This window comes from Schistocerca serialis, chromosome 6, assembly GCF_023864345.2.
Source record: "Schistocerca serialis cubense isolate TAMUIC-IGC-003099 chromosome 6, iqSchSeri2.2, whole genome shotgun sequence".
In the NCBI taxonomy this organism is placed as follows: domain Eukaryota; kingdom Metazoa; phylum Arthropoda; class Insecta; order Orthoptera; family Acrididae; genus Schistocerca; species Schistocerca serialis.
In genome coordinates, this window is record NC_064643.1 from 207149170 (window position 1) to 207163408 (window position 14239).

Here is a 14239-nt window from a genome sequence, read left to right on the forward strand (position 1 = left end):
TTCACAAGTGAACGAAACCAGCGAATATGAAACAACGCTGACGTCACGATTCTACCGAACTCGAAAGAGTAGTGCAGTACGAAAACCGCCTCACCGCAATGCTAAATGAAATGTGGCGCTGTTCCGGCTGCATCCAAGAAGGGCCGAGCAAATGCGAGTGACAGGCTGGTCCTTCGCCCACAGACGCTGCAAACGTGAAGTCTGGGACGCCAGTGGCGGTCCTCCCCTGGTACATCTCCCTCGGCGATACAGCTTCCAGTTCACCCACAGCCGATTGCTCTTCCCCTCGTAAACTCGCATCGGCTTTGCAAAGGCTCCCTTATACCGGAGCAGCTCCTAAGGAATGAGCGAAATGGGGTTAATCCTGCCTTTACCTCAGGTGTAGATGATACAATAATCGTATACAGGGTATTCAGAAGTATCTGTTGTTGTTGAGATCTTCAGTCCTGAGACTGGTTTGATGCAGCTCTCCATGCTACCCTATCCTGTGCAAGCTTCTTCATCTCCCAGTACTTACTGTATCCTACATCCTTCTGAATCTGCTTAGTGTACTCATCTCTTCGTCTCCCTCTACGATTTTTACCCTCCACGTTGCCCTCCAATGCTAAATTTGTGATCCCCTGATGCCTCAGCACATGTCCTACCAACCGGTCCCTTCTTCTAGTCGAGTTGTGCCACAAACTCCTCTTCTCTCCAATTCTATTCAATGCCTCCTCATTAGTTACGTGATCTACCCATCTAATCTTCAGCATTCTTCTGTAGCACCACATTTCGAAAGCTTCTATTCTCTTTTTGTCCAGACTATTTATCGTCCATGTTTCACTTCCATACGTGGCTACACTCCATACAAATACTTTCAGAAACGATTTCCTGACACTCAAATCTATACTCGATGTTAACAAATTTCTCTTCTTCAGAAACGCTTTCCTTGCCATTGCCAGTCTACATTTTATATCCTCTCTACTTCGACCATCATCAGTTATTTTGCTCCCCAAATAACAAAACTCCTTTACTACTTTAAGTGTCTCATTTCGTAATCTAATCCCCTCAGCATCACCCGACTTAATTCGACTACATTCTATTATCCTCGTTCTCCTTTTGTTGATGTTCATCTTATATCCTCCTTTCAAGGCCCTGTCCATTCCGTTCAACTGCTCTTCCAAGTCCTTAGCTGTCTCTAACAGAATTACAATGTCATCAGCAAACCTCAAAGTTTTTCTTTCTTGTCCACGGATTTTAATACCTACTCCGAATTTTTCTTTTGTTTCCTTTACTGCTTGCTCAATATACAGATTGAATAACATCGGGGAGAGGCTAAAACCCTGTCTCACTCCCTTCCCAACCACTGCTTCCCTTTCATGCCCCTCGACTCTTATAACTGCCATCTGCTTTCTGTACAAATTGTAAATAGCCTTTCGCTCCCTGTATTTTACCCATGCCACCTTTAGAATTTGAAAGAGAGTATTCCAGTGAACATTGTCAAAAGCTTTCTCTAAATCTACAAATGCTAGAAACGTAGGTTTGCGTTTCCTTAATCTTTCTTCTAAGATAAGTCGCAAGGTCAGTATTGCCTCACGTGTTCCAATATTTCTACGGAATCCAAACTGATCTTCTCCGAGGTCGGCTTCTACCAGTTTTTCCATTCGTCTGTGAAGAATTCCTGTTAGTATTTTGCAGCTGTGACTTATTAAACTGATAGTTCGGTAATTTTCACATCTGTCAACACCCGCTTTCTTTGGGATTCAGAAGTATCTATTTTTTAGAAATAGTGATATTACTACAATTGTTGCTGTGGTATCGGCTTATTACTGATTACTTTCAACATGTTCACCATCAACATGACGACACACTTTCTATTTTTCAGCAGTGGCGCGAAACACATTCTGTAACATTACTGGTGTTATGGCGGCAGCAGCAGCTTGCGTAACGCGATTCCTTAGCTCCTGCAGTGTGCTAATGTGTCGGGTGAACACACGTCTTTTGGTAAATCCCCACACAAAGAATCTCATCGGCATAAGGTCAGGAGAACGTGCGGCCCATGGCAAAGGGGCCTGCACGTCCAACTCATCTCCCAGGGAACTGTGAATTTAGGAATGTGCAAACATAAAAGGTGCCCCATTTTGTTGAAAGTAAACAGTATCCCAACGACTATCCTGCATAAGCTATGGAAACAGCGAATTTGTAACCATGTCTAGGTACACTGTTCCATTTATGATTTTTGTACAGCGAAGAAAAACGGTCCGTAAACCGTGTCACACGTGATGCCCATTCAAACATTAACATTGGGAGAGTCTTGCATGAATTCAACATGTTCCACTGGTGGTGTGTTAGCCCAGGTAACACATTTACGCCTGTTAACCTTTCCACAATTGTGGAAGGTAGCTTCATCACTGAATAAGATGTGATTCAGGAAGTTGCGCTCTTCACGTGCAACGACCAGGTCGATGCACATGGATACACGCTCTGCAATATGTTTTTCATACAGATGGTGGAGAACCTGCAGGTGGTATGGCTTGTTCTTTAGGGTAAACCGCAACTTCTTCTGTACCGTCGGAAGCGGAATGTTCAGTTCGACCGACAGACGCCGCACCGATTTAGGACTCCTTTCAACAGATGTCCTGATGGCTCCAATCCTTTCATTGGAGGTTGATCTACATCTACATACCTACATCTACATATATACTCCGGTAGCCACCAAGCGGTGGCGGAGGGCCCAATTCGCGCCAAAGTCATATCCCCCCCCTGTGTTCCACTCACGGATCGCGCGAGGGAAAAACAACTGTCTGAACGCCTCAGTACGAGCTCTTATTTCCCTTATCTTTGATTGGTGATCATTGCGCGATTTGGAAGTTGTTGATAATGATATATGGTCTACATCCTCAGTGAAGATCGGATTTCGGAATTTAGCCAGCAGTCCCTTCTTTTTAGCGAGCCGTCTATCTGTAAGTGTGTCCCACTTCAAACTTTCTATGAGATTTGTAACGCTCTCGCGATGGCTGAATGTACCAGTCACGAATCTTGCCGCTCTTCTTTGGACCTCCTCAATCTCTTGAATCAGACCCAACTGGTAAGGGTCCCATACAGACGAACAATACTCTAAGACTGGACGAACTAACGTACTGTAAGCTATTTCCTTTGTTAAAGGATGCAGGATTCTACCAATAAACCGCAATCTAAGTTCGCCTTACCCGTTACTTGTGTAATCTGATCATTCCATTTGATATCATTTCGAATAGTCACACCCAGATACTTGACAGACGTTACCGCTTCCAAAGACTTGGCATTTATTTTGCACTCTTACATTAATGGGGATTTTCGCCTTGTTATGCGCAGTAGGTTACACATACTAATATTGAGAGATAACTGCCAGTCATTATACGACGCATTTATTTTCTGCAAATCCTCATTGATTTGTTCACAACTTTCGTGTGATACTACTTTCCTGTAGACTACAGCATCATTGGCAAACAGTCTAAGGCCGCTGTCAATACCATCAACCAGATCGTTTATGTAAATCGTAAAAAGCAGAGGACCTATTACGCTGCCTTGGGCCACACCTGAATTTACGCTTGTTTCTGTTGAAGTCACCCCGTTCAGGACGACATACTGCTTCCTGTCTGTTAGAAAAATTTCCGTCCAACCGCATATGTCATCGGATAGACCGTAAGGGCGCACTTTTTGTAGCAAGCGACAGTGCGGAACTGAATCGAACGCCTCTGGAAAGTCGAGAAATATGTCATCAACCTGGGAGCCGGTATCTAGAGCCTGTTGTATATCATGCACAAAGAGGGCCAGCTGTGTCTCGCATAACTGCTGTTTCCTAAAACCGTGCTGGTTTCTCAGAGTCTAGAAAGGTCATTATGTCTGAACACAAAATACGTTCCATGATTCTACAAGAAATCGATGTCAGTGAAATTGGACGTCTTTGTCCAGGCTCCCTTGCCAGCGATCCAGTGCGGCTGAACTTGTTTACCAATATGCGGATTGTTTTATCAGTGGGACCATCGTGATGGAATTCGCGGTCAAATCTCATCCGAATGTCATCGTATGACGACCTCTGTAGCTTCAACGTCACAATAGCCACCTTCTCTTCTATGGTAACCATGCATATTCCCCCTGTAAGCAACGAAACATATGTTTCATTGTTAGCATAGATTGACGTATGGTATCAGGCAACAAAGTACACACAAAATATTTTGAATGTACCATCAATGACACCAGCCTTATCTACGACAATAATGCAGGCTGAAGCAATGAATTAAAGTTTAAGATTGGAAACCGGGTCTCTTGCTTACTAGGCAGCTGCACTATCCACTTCGCAACACCGATGCTAGTCCGATTTGCAATTCATTTATTCAGCATACATCATTATCATAGACAAAGGTGACACTCAATACCCGTTAGGGACATCAGCTTTATACGATGATGTGTTATGTTTCCTAGAAACTCTACACTCCAGTCGTAGAGTTGGTTCGATATTCAGCGCTCTCGTATTTTGTTCATTAGCGACAGTATAGAACTGTACAGCACGCCTTACAGAAGTCAAGGAATACGGCATCCATCTAGGAGCCGGTATCTACCACCTTCATGGTCTCGCGGACGAACAGGATGAGCTGCGTTTGACATGATCGTCGTTTTTGAGCTCATATTGGTCCCTACAGAGCAGATTTTCGGTATCCGGAAACGTCACAATAAGCGAGCGTGAAACAAGTTCCAGATTTCCACAACTGACTGACGTCAGAGATATAGTAGATCTGTAGCTTTGCGCGTCTGTTCAGCTACCCTTGTTAAAAATGGGAACGGTGTCTGCTTATTCCAATCATCAGGAACACTTCGCTCCTCCAAAGACCTATGGAACACTGCTGCTGGGACAGGAACAAGTTCTTGTACATGCTGTATGTAGAGTAGTACTGGTACCCCATCTGGTTCATTGGCTTTCCCTCTGTTCAGAGATTTCAGTTGCTTTTCTGTCCCATGGTCACTTATTGCGAGTATAAAACCCTGGGTGTTGTAATGTAGGAGCAATTGATACCCCGCTGCCAACGCCGTTTCCACTTTCGGAAGCAGTCTTGGTACTCCTTTTGCTGGATCGCGTGAAGCGCCGTCTGCGAATTTCTTTTGTCTCGTCTAACGTTGCAAATCTTTTTCCTTTCAAGGGGGTTTCCAATTCTGGAAGTACAAAAAAGTCTGCACGAGCCAGGTCAGGAGAGTACAGAGGATGAGGCAGCACAGTGATTTCGTTTTTTTGTGCAATAGTCACGCTCCAACAGCGATGAATCTGTGGGTGCGTTATCGTGATGCAAGAGCCATGAAGTGTCTCGCCGTATTTCAGGCCGTTTCCTTCCTACATTTTCTCGCAGACGTCGCAAGACGTCCCGATAGTAGCATCAATTAACAGTTTGTTCCTGTGGCGCGAATTCACTAGAAACTAATCCTCCAAAGTTAAAGAAAACTAACAGGGTGGCTTTGACATTTGACCTGAACCAATGAGCTTCTTTTGGTGTTGAAGAACCTTTCTCGATCCATTGTGAAAATTGAACTTTGGTCTCAACATCATAACTGTAGACCCACGTATTATCCCACTCATAATTCTATCCATCGATATGATGGTCAACTGTGGTTCTGAAAAGGACCAAGATGATGTTTCTGGTGTGAAATGATCAGCCGCCAGAGAAACCTGCCGCCCAGGGTACGCCCGATTGCAAGTCTTATCTTGGTCGGAAATCACTGCAATCTTCGTGGAGGCTCCAGTCTGGTACAGGTCTTCTCATGCCCGACAAGTAGACATTGCTCTCAACGAAACCTGCAGGTTGATCACAGGTTGCTTAAGACCTACCCCAACTAATAAGCTCTACTGCCTGGCTGGAATAGCGCCACCATGGATACGCAGAACAGTGGCTGCCAACAAGGAGAGACTGAAAGTGGAACAGGTCAGTGCCCATCCACTGAACGGACATAATCCACCACAGCAACAGCTGAGATCGCGAAAGAGCTTCCTGAGAACATCCGAGAAGCTCACCGTTTCACCAGAGAAGGCAAGGCTGGAGTTATGGAAGAAGTCGACGCCTCACCCGCAGACGCCAGAAGCTGAAGAACTACCTCCTGGACACAACGAGAGCTGGCTGGTGTGGAAATCTTTAAACAGATTACGATCAGGAGTTGGACGATCCAGAGGCAAACTGAAGAGACGGGGCTTCATAACAGAAGATACGTCCTGTGATTGTGGACAAGAACAAACCACAAGCCACATGCTCCAGTGCCTTTTGTGCCCTACATCCTGCACGAAGATTGATCTCCTGCAAGCCACTCCAAGCACCTTTGAGGTTGCAAAGTACTGGGCACATGTAATATAAATACTATTTGTGTATATGTATGTACATATTTATTGATGTGTATGGCTACTGTAAATTTGTATGTTTCTGATTCGAGAATAATAAAATAATTCTATTAAAGAACGTCTCGTTCTAATTTGCACGATCCAAAAGACTGCCAGGTAACCGTCTTTCTGGTCGTGATTCATCTGCCGTGGGACGAACTTGGAGGCAACACGATGCATTCCAAGATGCTGTGTCAGGATTTCATGACATGGTCCAACTAAAATGTTACATTCTTCTGCAATCTCTCGGACAGTCAGTCATCGATTGGCACGCACAATGTCGTTGACGTTTTTGACATGATCGTCGTCGGTAGACGTCGAATACGTCCTGAACGAGGGTCATCTTTAACTTCCGTCCGGCCATTTATAAACCGTATGAATCATTCGTAACACCGAATACGGCTTAAGTACTCATCACCGTAAGCTTGCTGCACCATTTGTTGTGTCTCTGTAAGGGTTTTCTTGAGTTTCACGAAAAATTTAATGCTTGACGCGCTGCTCCTCTATCTCTGCCATTTCGAAATTCGCAACCTGTACAACATAACGTTCTGCTCAATACAGCACTGAACAATAACTAACAGAGATACACAGTGAAACTTCGACAGTTAAACAGTAAACACGGACGTGTGCAGGAATGCCAAATGTTCCGGATTTTTTTGAACAGTTTTCGTACAGTTTATGTATGTGCGGATGCCTAGTGTTGTATCATGCCTACAGATGAATTAAAAACAACCTAGCCATTAGCAACCTACACCTAGAGGAATACTTAAGATGAGGTATCTAGTCATAATGATATTCTATTCTATTAGGAGATCGATAAAGTTGACTAGATAGCTTAGTACAATAAATTCAACTAGACACCGTAAATTTATTTATTTTCACTCAACATAAAAATGAAGTAAATGTTTAAATTCAATACATAATGTTAAATCCTACTCTTACTCTAGCTTTGAGATTGGGAGAACATCTGCGACTTTCCTCAAAAACCGCAGTCTTTTAATAAAGGGATACACTAGGTTGGCTGATACTGACGAGGGAAATTCCGCATCGCATGCCACTCAGATTTAGTGGTAAGATGACCCAGTAGACAGCACGTCAAAACCTGAACACAGATCAAGCATGAAAACAGGAAGAAGGTGAACTGAACTGTGAAAGAAACAGCAAAACAGAAATAGTGAATGGTCCAAGGACAAGAAGTGCAATAAACAGCAGCCTTGAACAGCAACGGCGTCGTGGGTAAGTGGTCGTGGTGTTGGACTGCCAAGTGGGCAAGCCGTGTTCAAAGGTCTCTCGTGCCACTTACGTATTTATTGTCCACAACATTACGAACTGTCCGCCGGTCACTGAAATGTTTGTTCTCCTTTTGTAGTCCTGGCAGTTGTCATACTATACGATGATTATAGAATATGAGTCATGTGGTAAGAATACACTACTGGCCATTTAAACTGCTACACCACGAAGATGACGTGCTACAGACGCGAAATTTAACCGACAGGAAGCAGATTCTGTGATATGCAAATGATTAGCTTTTCAGAGCATTCTCACAAAGTTGGCGCCGGAGACGATACCTACAACGTGCTGACACGAGGAAAGTTTCCAACCGATTTCTCATACAGAAACAGCAGTTGACCGGCGTTGCCTGGTGAAACGTTGTTGTGATGCCTCGTGTAAGGAGGAGAAATGCGTACCATCACATTTCCGACTTTGATAAAGGTCGGATTCTAGCCTGTCGCGATTGCGGTTTATCGTATCGCGACATTGCTGCTCGCGTTGGTCGAGATCCAATGACTGTTAGCAGAATATGGACTCGGTGGGTTCAGGAGGGTAATACGAAACGCCGTGCTGGATCCCAACGGCCTCGTATCACTAGCAGTCGAGATGACAGGCATCTTATCCGCATGGCTGTAACGGATCGTGCAGCCACGTCTCTATCCCTGAGTCAACATATGGGGACGTCTGCAAGACAACAACCATCTGCGCGAACAGTTCTACGACGTTAGCAGGAGCATGAACTACCAGCTCGGAGACCATGGCTGTGGTTACCCTTGACGCTGCATCACAGGCAGGACGGCCTGCGATGGTGTACTCAACGACAAACCTGGGTGCACGAATGGCAAAACGTCATTTTTTCGGATGAATCCAGGTTCTGTTTACAGAATCATGATGGTCGCATGCGTGTTTGGCGACATCGCGGTGAACGCACATTGGAAGCGTGTATTCGTCATCGCCATACTGGCGCATCACTCAGCGTGATGGTATGGGATGCCACTGGTTACGCGTCTCGGTCACCCTTTGTTCGCACTGATGGTACTTTGAACAGCGGACGTTACATTTCACATGTGTTACGACCCGTGACAGTACCCTTCATTCGATCCCTGCGAAATCCTACATTTCAGTAGGATAATGCACGACCGCAGGTTGCAGGTCCTGTACGGGCCTTTCTGGATACAGAAATCTTCGACTGCTGCCCTGGCCAGCACATTCTCCAGATCTCTCACCAACTGAAAACGTTAGGTCAATGGTGGCCGAGCAACTGGCTCGTCACAATACGCCAGTCACTGCTCTTGATGAACTGTGGTATCGTGTTGAAGATGCATGGGCAGCTGCACCTGTATACGCCATCCAAGCTCTGTTTGACTCAATGCCCAGGCGTATCAAGGCCGTTATTACGGCCAGAGATTGTTGTTCTGGGCACTGTTTTCTCAGGATCTCTGCACCCAAATTGCATGAAAATGTAATGACATGTCAGTTCTAGTATAATATATTTGTCCAATGAATACCCGTTTATCATCTGCATTTCTTCTTGGTGTAGCAATTTTAATGGCCAGTAGTGTACATTACCGTCGCAAGTAAACGTAATGAATAGTGAGAGCAGGGGAGATACCATACAGACGTCTCACAGAAATGAATAGCAACAGGTAAACGGGTGTGAACTATGTTAGAAGAAAGGAATTTAAGAATCAAAACTTCCAAAACACAACACAACTTTAAAAACGTTAAAAACGTGTTCTGATACAGCACAGGAAAAACCTCACGACTGTGAAACTTTTGCGTTCATTTGTTGCAACTTATGAGACAAACAATTATGTTTTCATCATTTCTTTGTGACTGATCACATTCACATTCATCCAGACACGTATATCGAGCAAGTACTCATCAGGCGTACAAGTGAGGTGTGTCGATAAGAGATTCCTATCTTATGGCACACGTACTGTCACCAGTGCCGTGTATGACACACCAGACGTGTTTTCCGGTGGAGGTTTCGGTTCATTTGTCGCCCTGTAATCATACGTTTGCGGTTCCCATTCGGAAGCCACGTCCCTTCGACTGCTAATAGAGTAGTTGTCGGAATCAACTTCCATTATAGGTCCCTTCCTTACACCTCGCTGTTGCAAATGGATGTTGCAGCAGGTCACAGACACAAAAGCTGAATAAAGCGAACAGCGAAAAAGAAAAAAAAAAAAATGGCACGAGGGTGCTTCGAACACGCCCGCTTTGTAGCCAGACACCGTGCTCATTGAACCACGACGCTATGGATATTCCACGCGGCTCTATGTTGCACTTCCTGTGCTTGGACCGTTCACTGTTCCTATTTTCCGTTTTTTTCACAGTTCAGTACACCTTCTTCCTGTTTTAATGCTTGGTCTGAGTTCCGTTTTTGACGAGCTATCCACTAGGCCCTCTCGTTACTAAATCTGAGGGGAGTTTCCTTTGTGAGTAGCCCCGACAAACACAAGAGCTCCACCCTAAGTGGCACTGGCAGTAAATAGCTCAGACATCAAGCAAGTGAAATTCAACACATTTACTACCGAGCCGTGATGCACATATTGTAAAGGTGTGGGGGTTTTGTTATTGCTTGCTGATTCTTGAATTGAGAACAACTGTGTGAGGTGAAATGACAGGTTTAATCTCGCAATATTTCTCTCCACATTACAGCTTTTCACACAATTTTCAACTCGCCAACATAAAAACAGCGCAATGGATAACGCATCTTGCCAACATCAAAAAGTGAAATGAGTTTATACACAACAATGTTAAATATTAACTCTCTGAAAGAACATTAATCTTAAGCACAATTTTATGAAAGTTTAATTGGGAGTTTCTTTACATTAATACTAAGTACAATAATATGAAAGTTTAATTGGACGTTTCTTTACAAAATTGCTCCTACACATACGTTATGATGTTGGTTAGTACTACGAAAATCGTCTGACTCCAGTTCAGAGTTCGGTACTATTTAGGGTGACAATCAAGTCTACGGTGGATGGTTAGTCAAGTGACAGGTTTGAGCACAAGATTACCCAAGGCCGCTCGAGTTTACAGTGGACGCGGCTGGTGAACCAACAAAGTTTACACCTCTGCACACGATATCTGCCTTAAGTTGCGACGTGCTGCTGTCTGCAAGGCCGCTCTCTCCCACTGAAATTCCTACAAAACTAATCTGGCCTTTGCTGAACTTTCCAGCAGAAACTTTCCCTACGTTTCTCGTTATGCGAGAAAACATGTGCTCAGCCGTAGTCTTATTATGTGGCGATATACACGCGCATGATTGGAGCAGTGTGCATATTATAGTGCCCTCTCACTTCTCGCAAGAACAATTAGCTAATTTGGCTGGTTCGTTTCTCCACAGTTGGAGCTAAACGTTGCTACAGCTAAATTATAGCTGGAGGGCAGCCGCTGTGAACGCAGTGTCCACACCAATTTTTTCTCTGCGTCGTACGGAGCGTTAAGCGCTCCGTTCTGCACTTGACGCCAGTTCAGAGAAGAGTCTCCCAATATTTCTCTCTTGCCCAACTCACGGCAGAACTGCCTGCCTCCACTGGGGTTCCTTTTTCACGTCACAGCTATTGTCGACCGATAGGAGCATTCCTCTTATTTTGTAGAAACACCCTCTACCAATCGCAACATCCATCCTATCAAACTGCATCGAAACTTCAGTAGTTTTCTCCTTGCTAGTGAGTTGCCGCCAATCGGAGGTTTTGTGCCCATTCGAGATGCCTAAAGTACATTGACCTTTCCATGTGTTGCAATCACTGGACGAAAATGCGTCACTTGCTTTTGTTCGTATCCCGTTGGAATTTTGAAACACAGTTTTCTAAAGCTTCTTCTCTGCTCTTGTACCGATGCCCACACTGCAGGCGGCCCTCCAGCTTGAATCACCTGCCCCGGGGTCACTGTCCTCTTTCCTGCCACCCCTTTAAGTGGTAGCCGGCATAACTTCTGCAGCGCAGCTTCGCTACGCCATTGTAGAGCTGGCATTTCAAAACTAAAAGCGACTTGACTCGCGTTCCCTGTTCTACCTTCCACTCAAAGACATGGATTGTATAGGAATGGTGTTTTAATTACCGTCGATTGACCGTCATCCCTTTTTGCATTACACACTGATAGGCAAATGTTCTCATAACTGTCAATTTACCTTACATGTCATCTTCACCTTCTCATTGCGATTTGTAAAGGTCTCATGTAAGGTGTGCATCTGACCATTTATTCTGCCACCTTACAATATAACCGATAACAGTGATGTGAGACGTGGCACTCCAGCGTCGATCCACTCGGTACTGTAGAGGATGTAAGTCACGTGCCTATAATTTCTGTCTATACAGTTGACATAATATACTGACTGCTACCTCCTACAGCTGAAACTACTTCAGCACGACTCAGAACATGAGTCGAGATTTCTGCTTGCTTATAAATCAGGGATAGAAACTGTAGAGAAGTACTTCAGTAAAGAAGCACTTCATTATGTCTCATACTCCACTCTGCTTACGAGAAACGACTTAACCCGCTCCTAGTGGCGAAATCGACACTTTGAAAATCCAGACAGTGAGACTCTTCACTTATACTCTTGCCAGTGAAGTTTCTGAGTCACTCCCCCTGCGACGTGTCCTCTATCAATACTCACAGCAGAGTCATCTTTCACATGCCAGTTTCCGGCAAGGTTCGCGACATCTGCATGTGCGGTCCCTGCAACGAATCTCTGCGCCCATCACAAAAATAGTGCGTCCACAACAAAGGTCAAGAAGCTGTCAGCCAATCGCCTGCAGTTCATAGTCCGTATAGAACACTGTTCTAGAAAGTTGTAAAACTCCGCCAATAAAATTCACTTCTCTGCCTTTTGGCAGGATACGAGGCTAGCTGCCTCCTGTGAGAAAATCTGTGAAGTGTCAGCTCTTATCCGCCGTTCGTGACCCTCCGCATATTCCTTCGCACTAAAAGGATTTCTCCTCATTTTGTAACGTACTGTCGCTCTCCACACCTGGCTTCCAGCACGTGGCTGTTTTCACCAATTTTTTTTCTTTTTTGTGACAGGAGTGCACCTCGCATCGGCTTACAGGCCACGCCACGGAGGAGATCCAGCTGGGGTATGAACTCGCTGCAGTCCAGTTCTCTTTAGAGCAGTACCGTATTTTACGGCCTATAAGACACTACGGATAACAAGACGAACCTTCCACTATTTTTGTTATTAGATTGCAAAGCCAGACTAAAGGAATTCTTAGTTTATAAAACCGAACTGACCTTTAAAATCTCTGAAAATTGCCATCCAAATCCTCGAAAAATAAGCGAAAAATATACCTATTCAAAAAAGCAGATAAAAATTCACATGACGCCTTCCTGAGAGACAATCTCCACTCATTCCAAATTAATAATATAAGTGTACACCAGATATGGTTTAAATTCAAAGAAACAGTATCGGCAGCAATTGAGAGATTTACACCAAATAAATTAACAAAGGACGGAGCTGATTCTCCTTAGTACACAAAACGGGTTAGAACACTGTTGCATAAACAAAGGAACAAACATGCCAAATTCAAACAGACGCAAAATCCCCAAGATTGGCGGTCTCTTACAGAAGCTCGAAATTTAGCGCGGACTTCAAAGCGGGATGCTTATAACATCTTCAACAACGAAACTTTGTCTCGAAACCTGACAGGAATCCAAAGAGATTCCGGTCATATGTGAAGTATGTTAGCGGCAAGAAACAATCAATGCCTTCTCTGCGCGATAGCAGTGGAGATACTATCGAAGACAGTACTGCCAAAGCACAATTACTAAACACAGCCTTCCGATATGCCTTCACAAAAGAAGACGAAGTAAATATTCCAGAATTCGAATCAAGAACAGCTGCCAACATGAGTAATGTAGAAGTAAATATCCTCGGATTAGTGAAACAGCTTAAATCACTTAATAAAAGTAAGTCTTCTGGTCCAGACTGTATACCAATTAGGTTCCTTTCGGAGTACGCTGATGCATTAGCTCCATACTTAACATCATATACAAACGTTCGCTCGACGAAGGAACCGTACCCAAAGACTCGAAAGTTGCACAGGTCACTAATATTCAAGAAAGGTAGTAGGAGTAATTCACTAAAGTACAGGTACACATTGTTAACGTCTATATGCAGCAGGATTTTGGAGCATATATTGTGTTCAAACATTATGAATTACCTCGAAGGAAACGGTCTATTGACACACAGTCAACATGGATTTAGAAAACATCGTTCCTGTGAAACACAACTAGCTCTTTATTCATGTGAAGTGTTGAGTGCTATTGACAAGGGATTTCAGAGCGATTCCGTATTTCTGGATTTCCGGAAGGCTTTTGACACTGTACCACACAAGCGGTTCGTAGTGAAATTGCGTGCTTATGGAATATCGTCTCAGTTATGTGACTGAATTTGTGATTTCCTGTCAGAGAGGTCACAGTATGTAGTAATTGATGGAAAGTCATCGAGTAAAACTGAAGTGATTTCTGGCGTTCCCCAAGGTAGTGTTATAGGCCCTTTGTTGTTCCTTATCTATATAAACGATTTTGCAGACAATCTCAGCAGCCGTCTTTGGTCGTTTGCAGATGACGCTGTCGTTT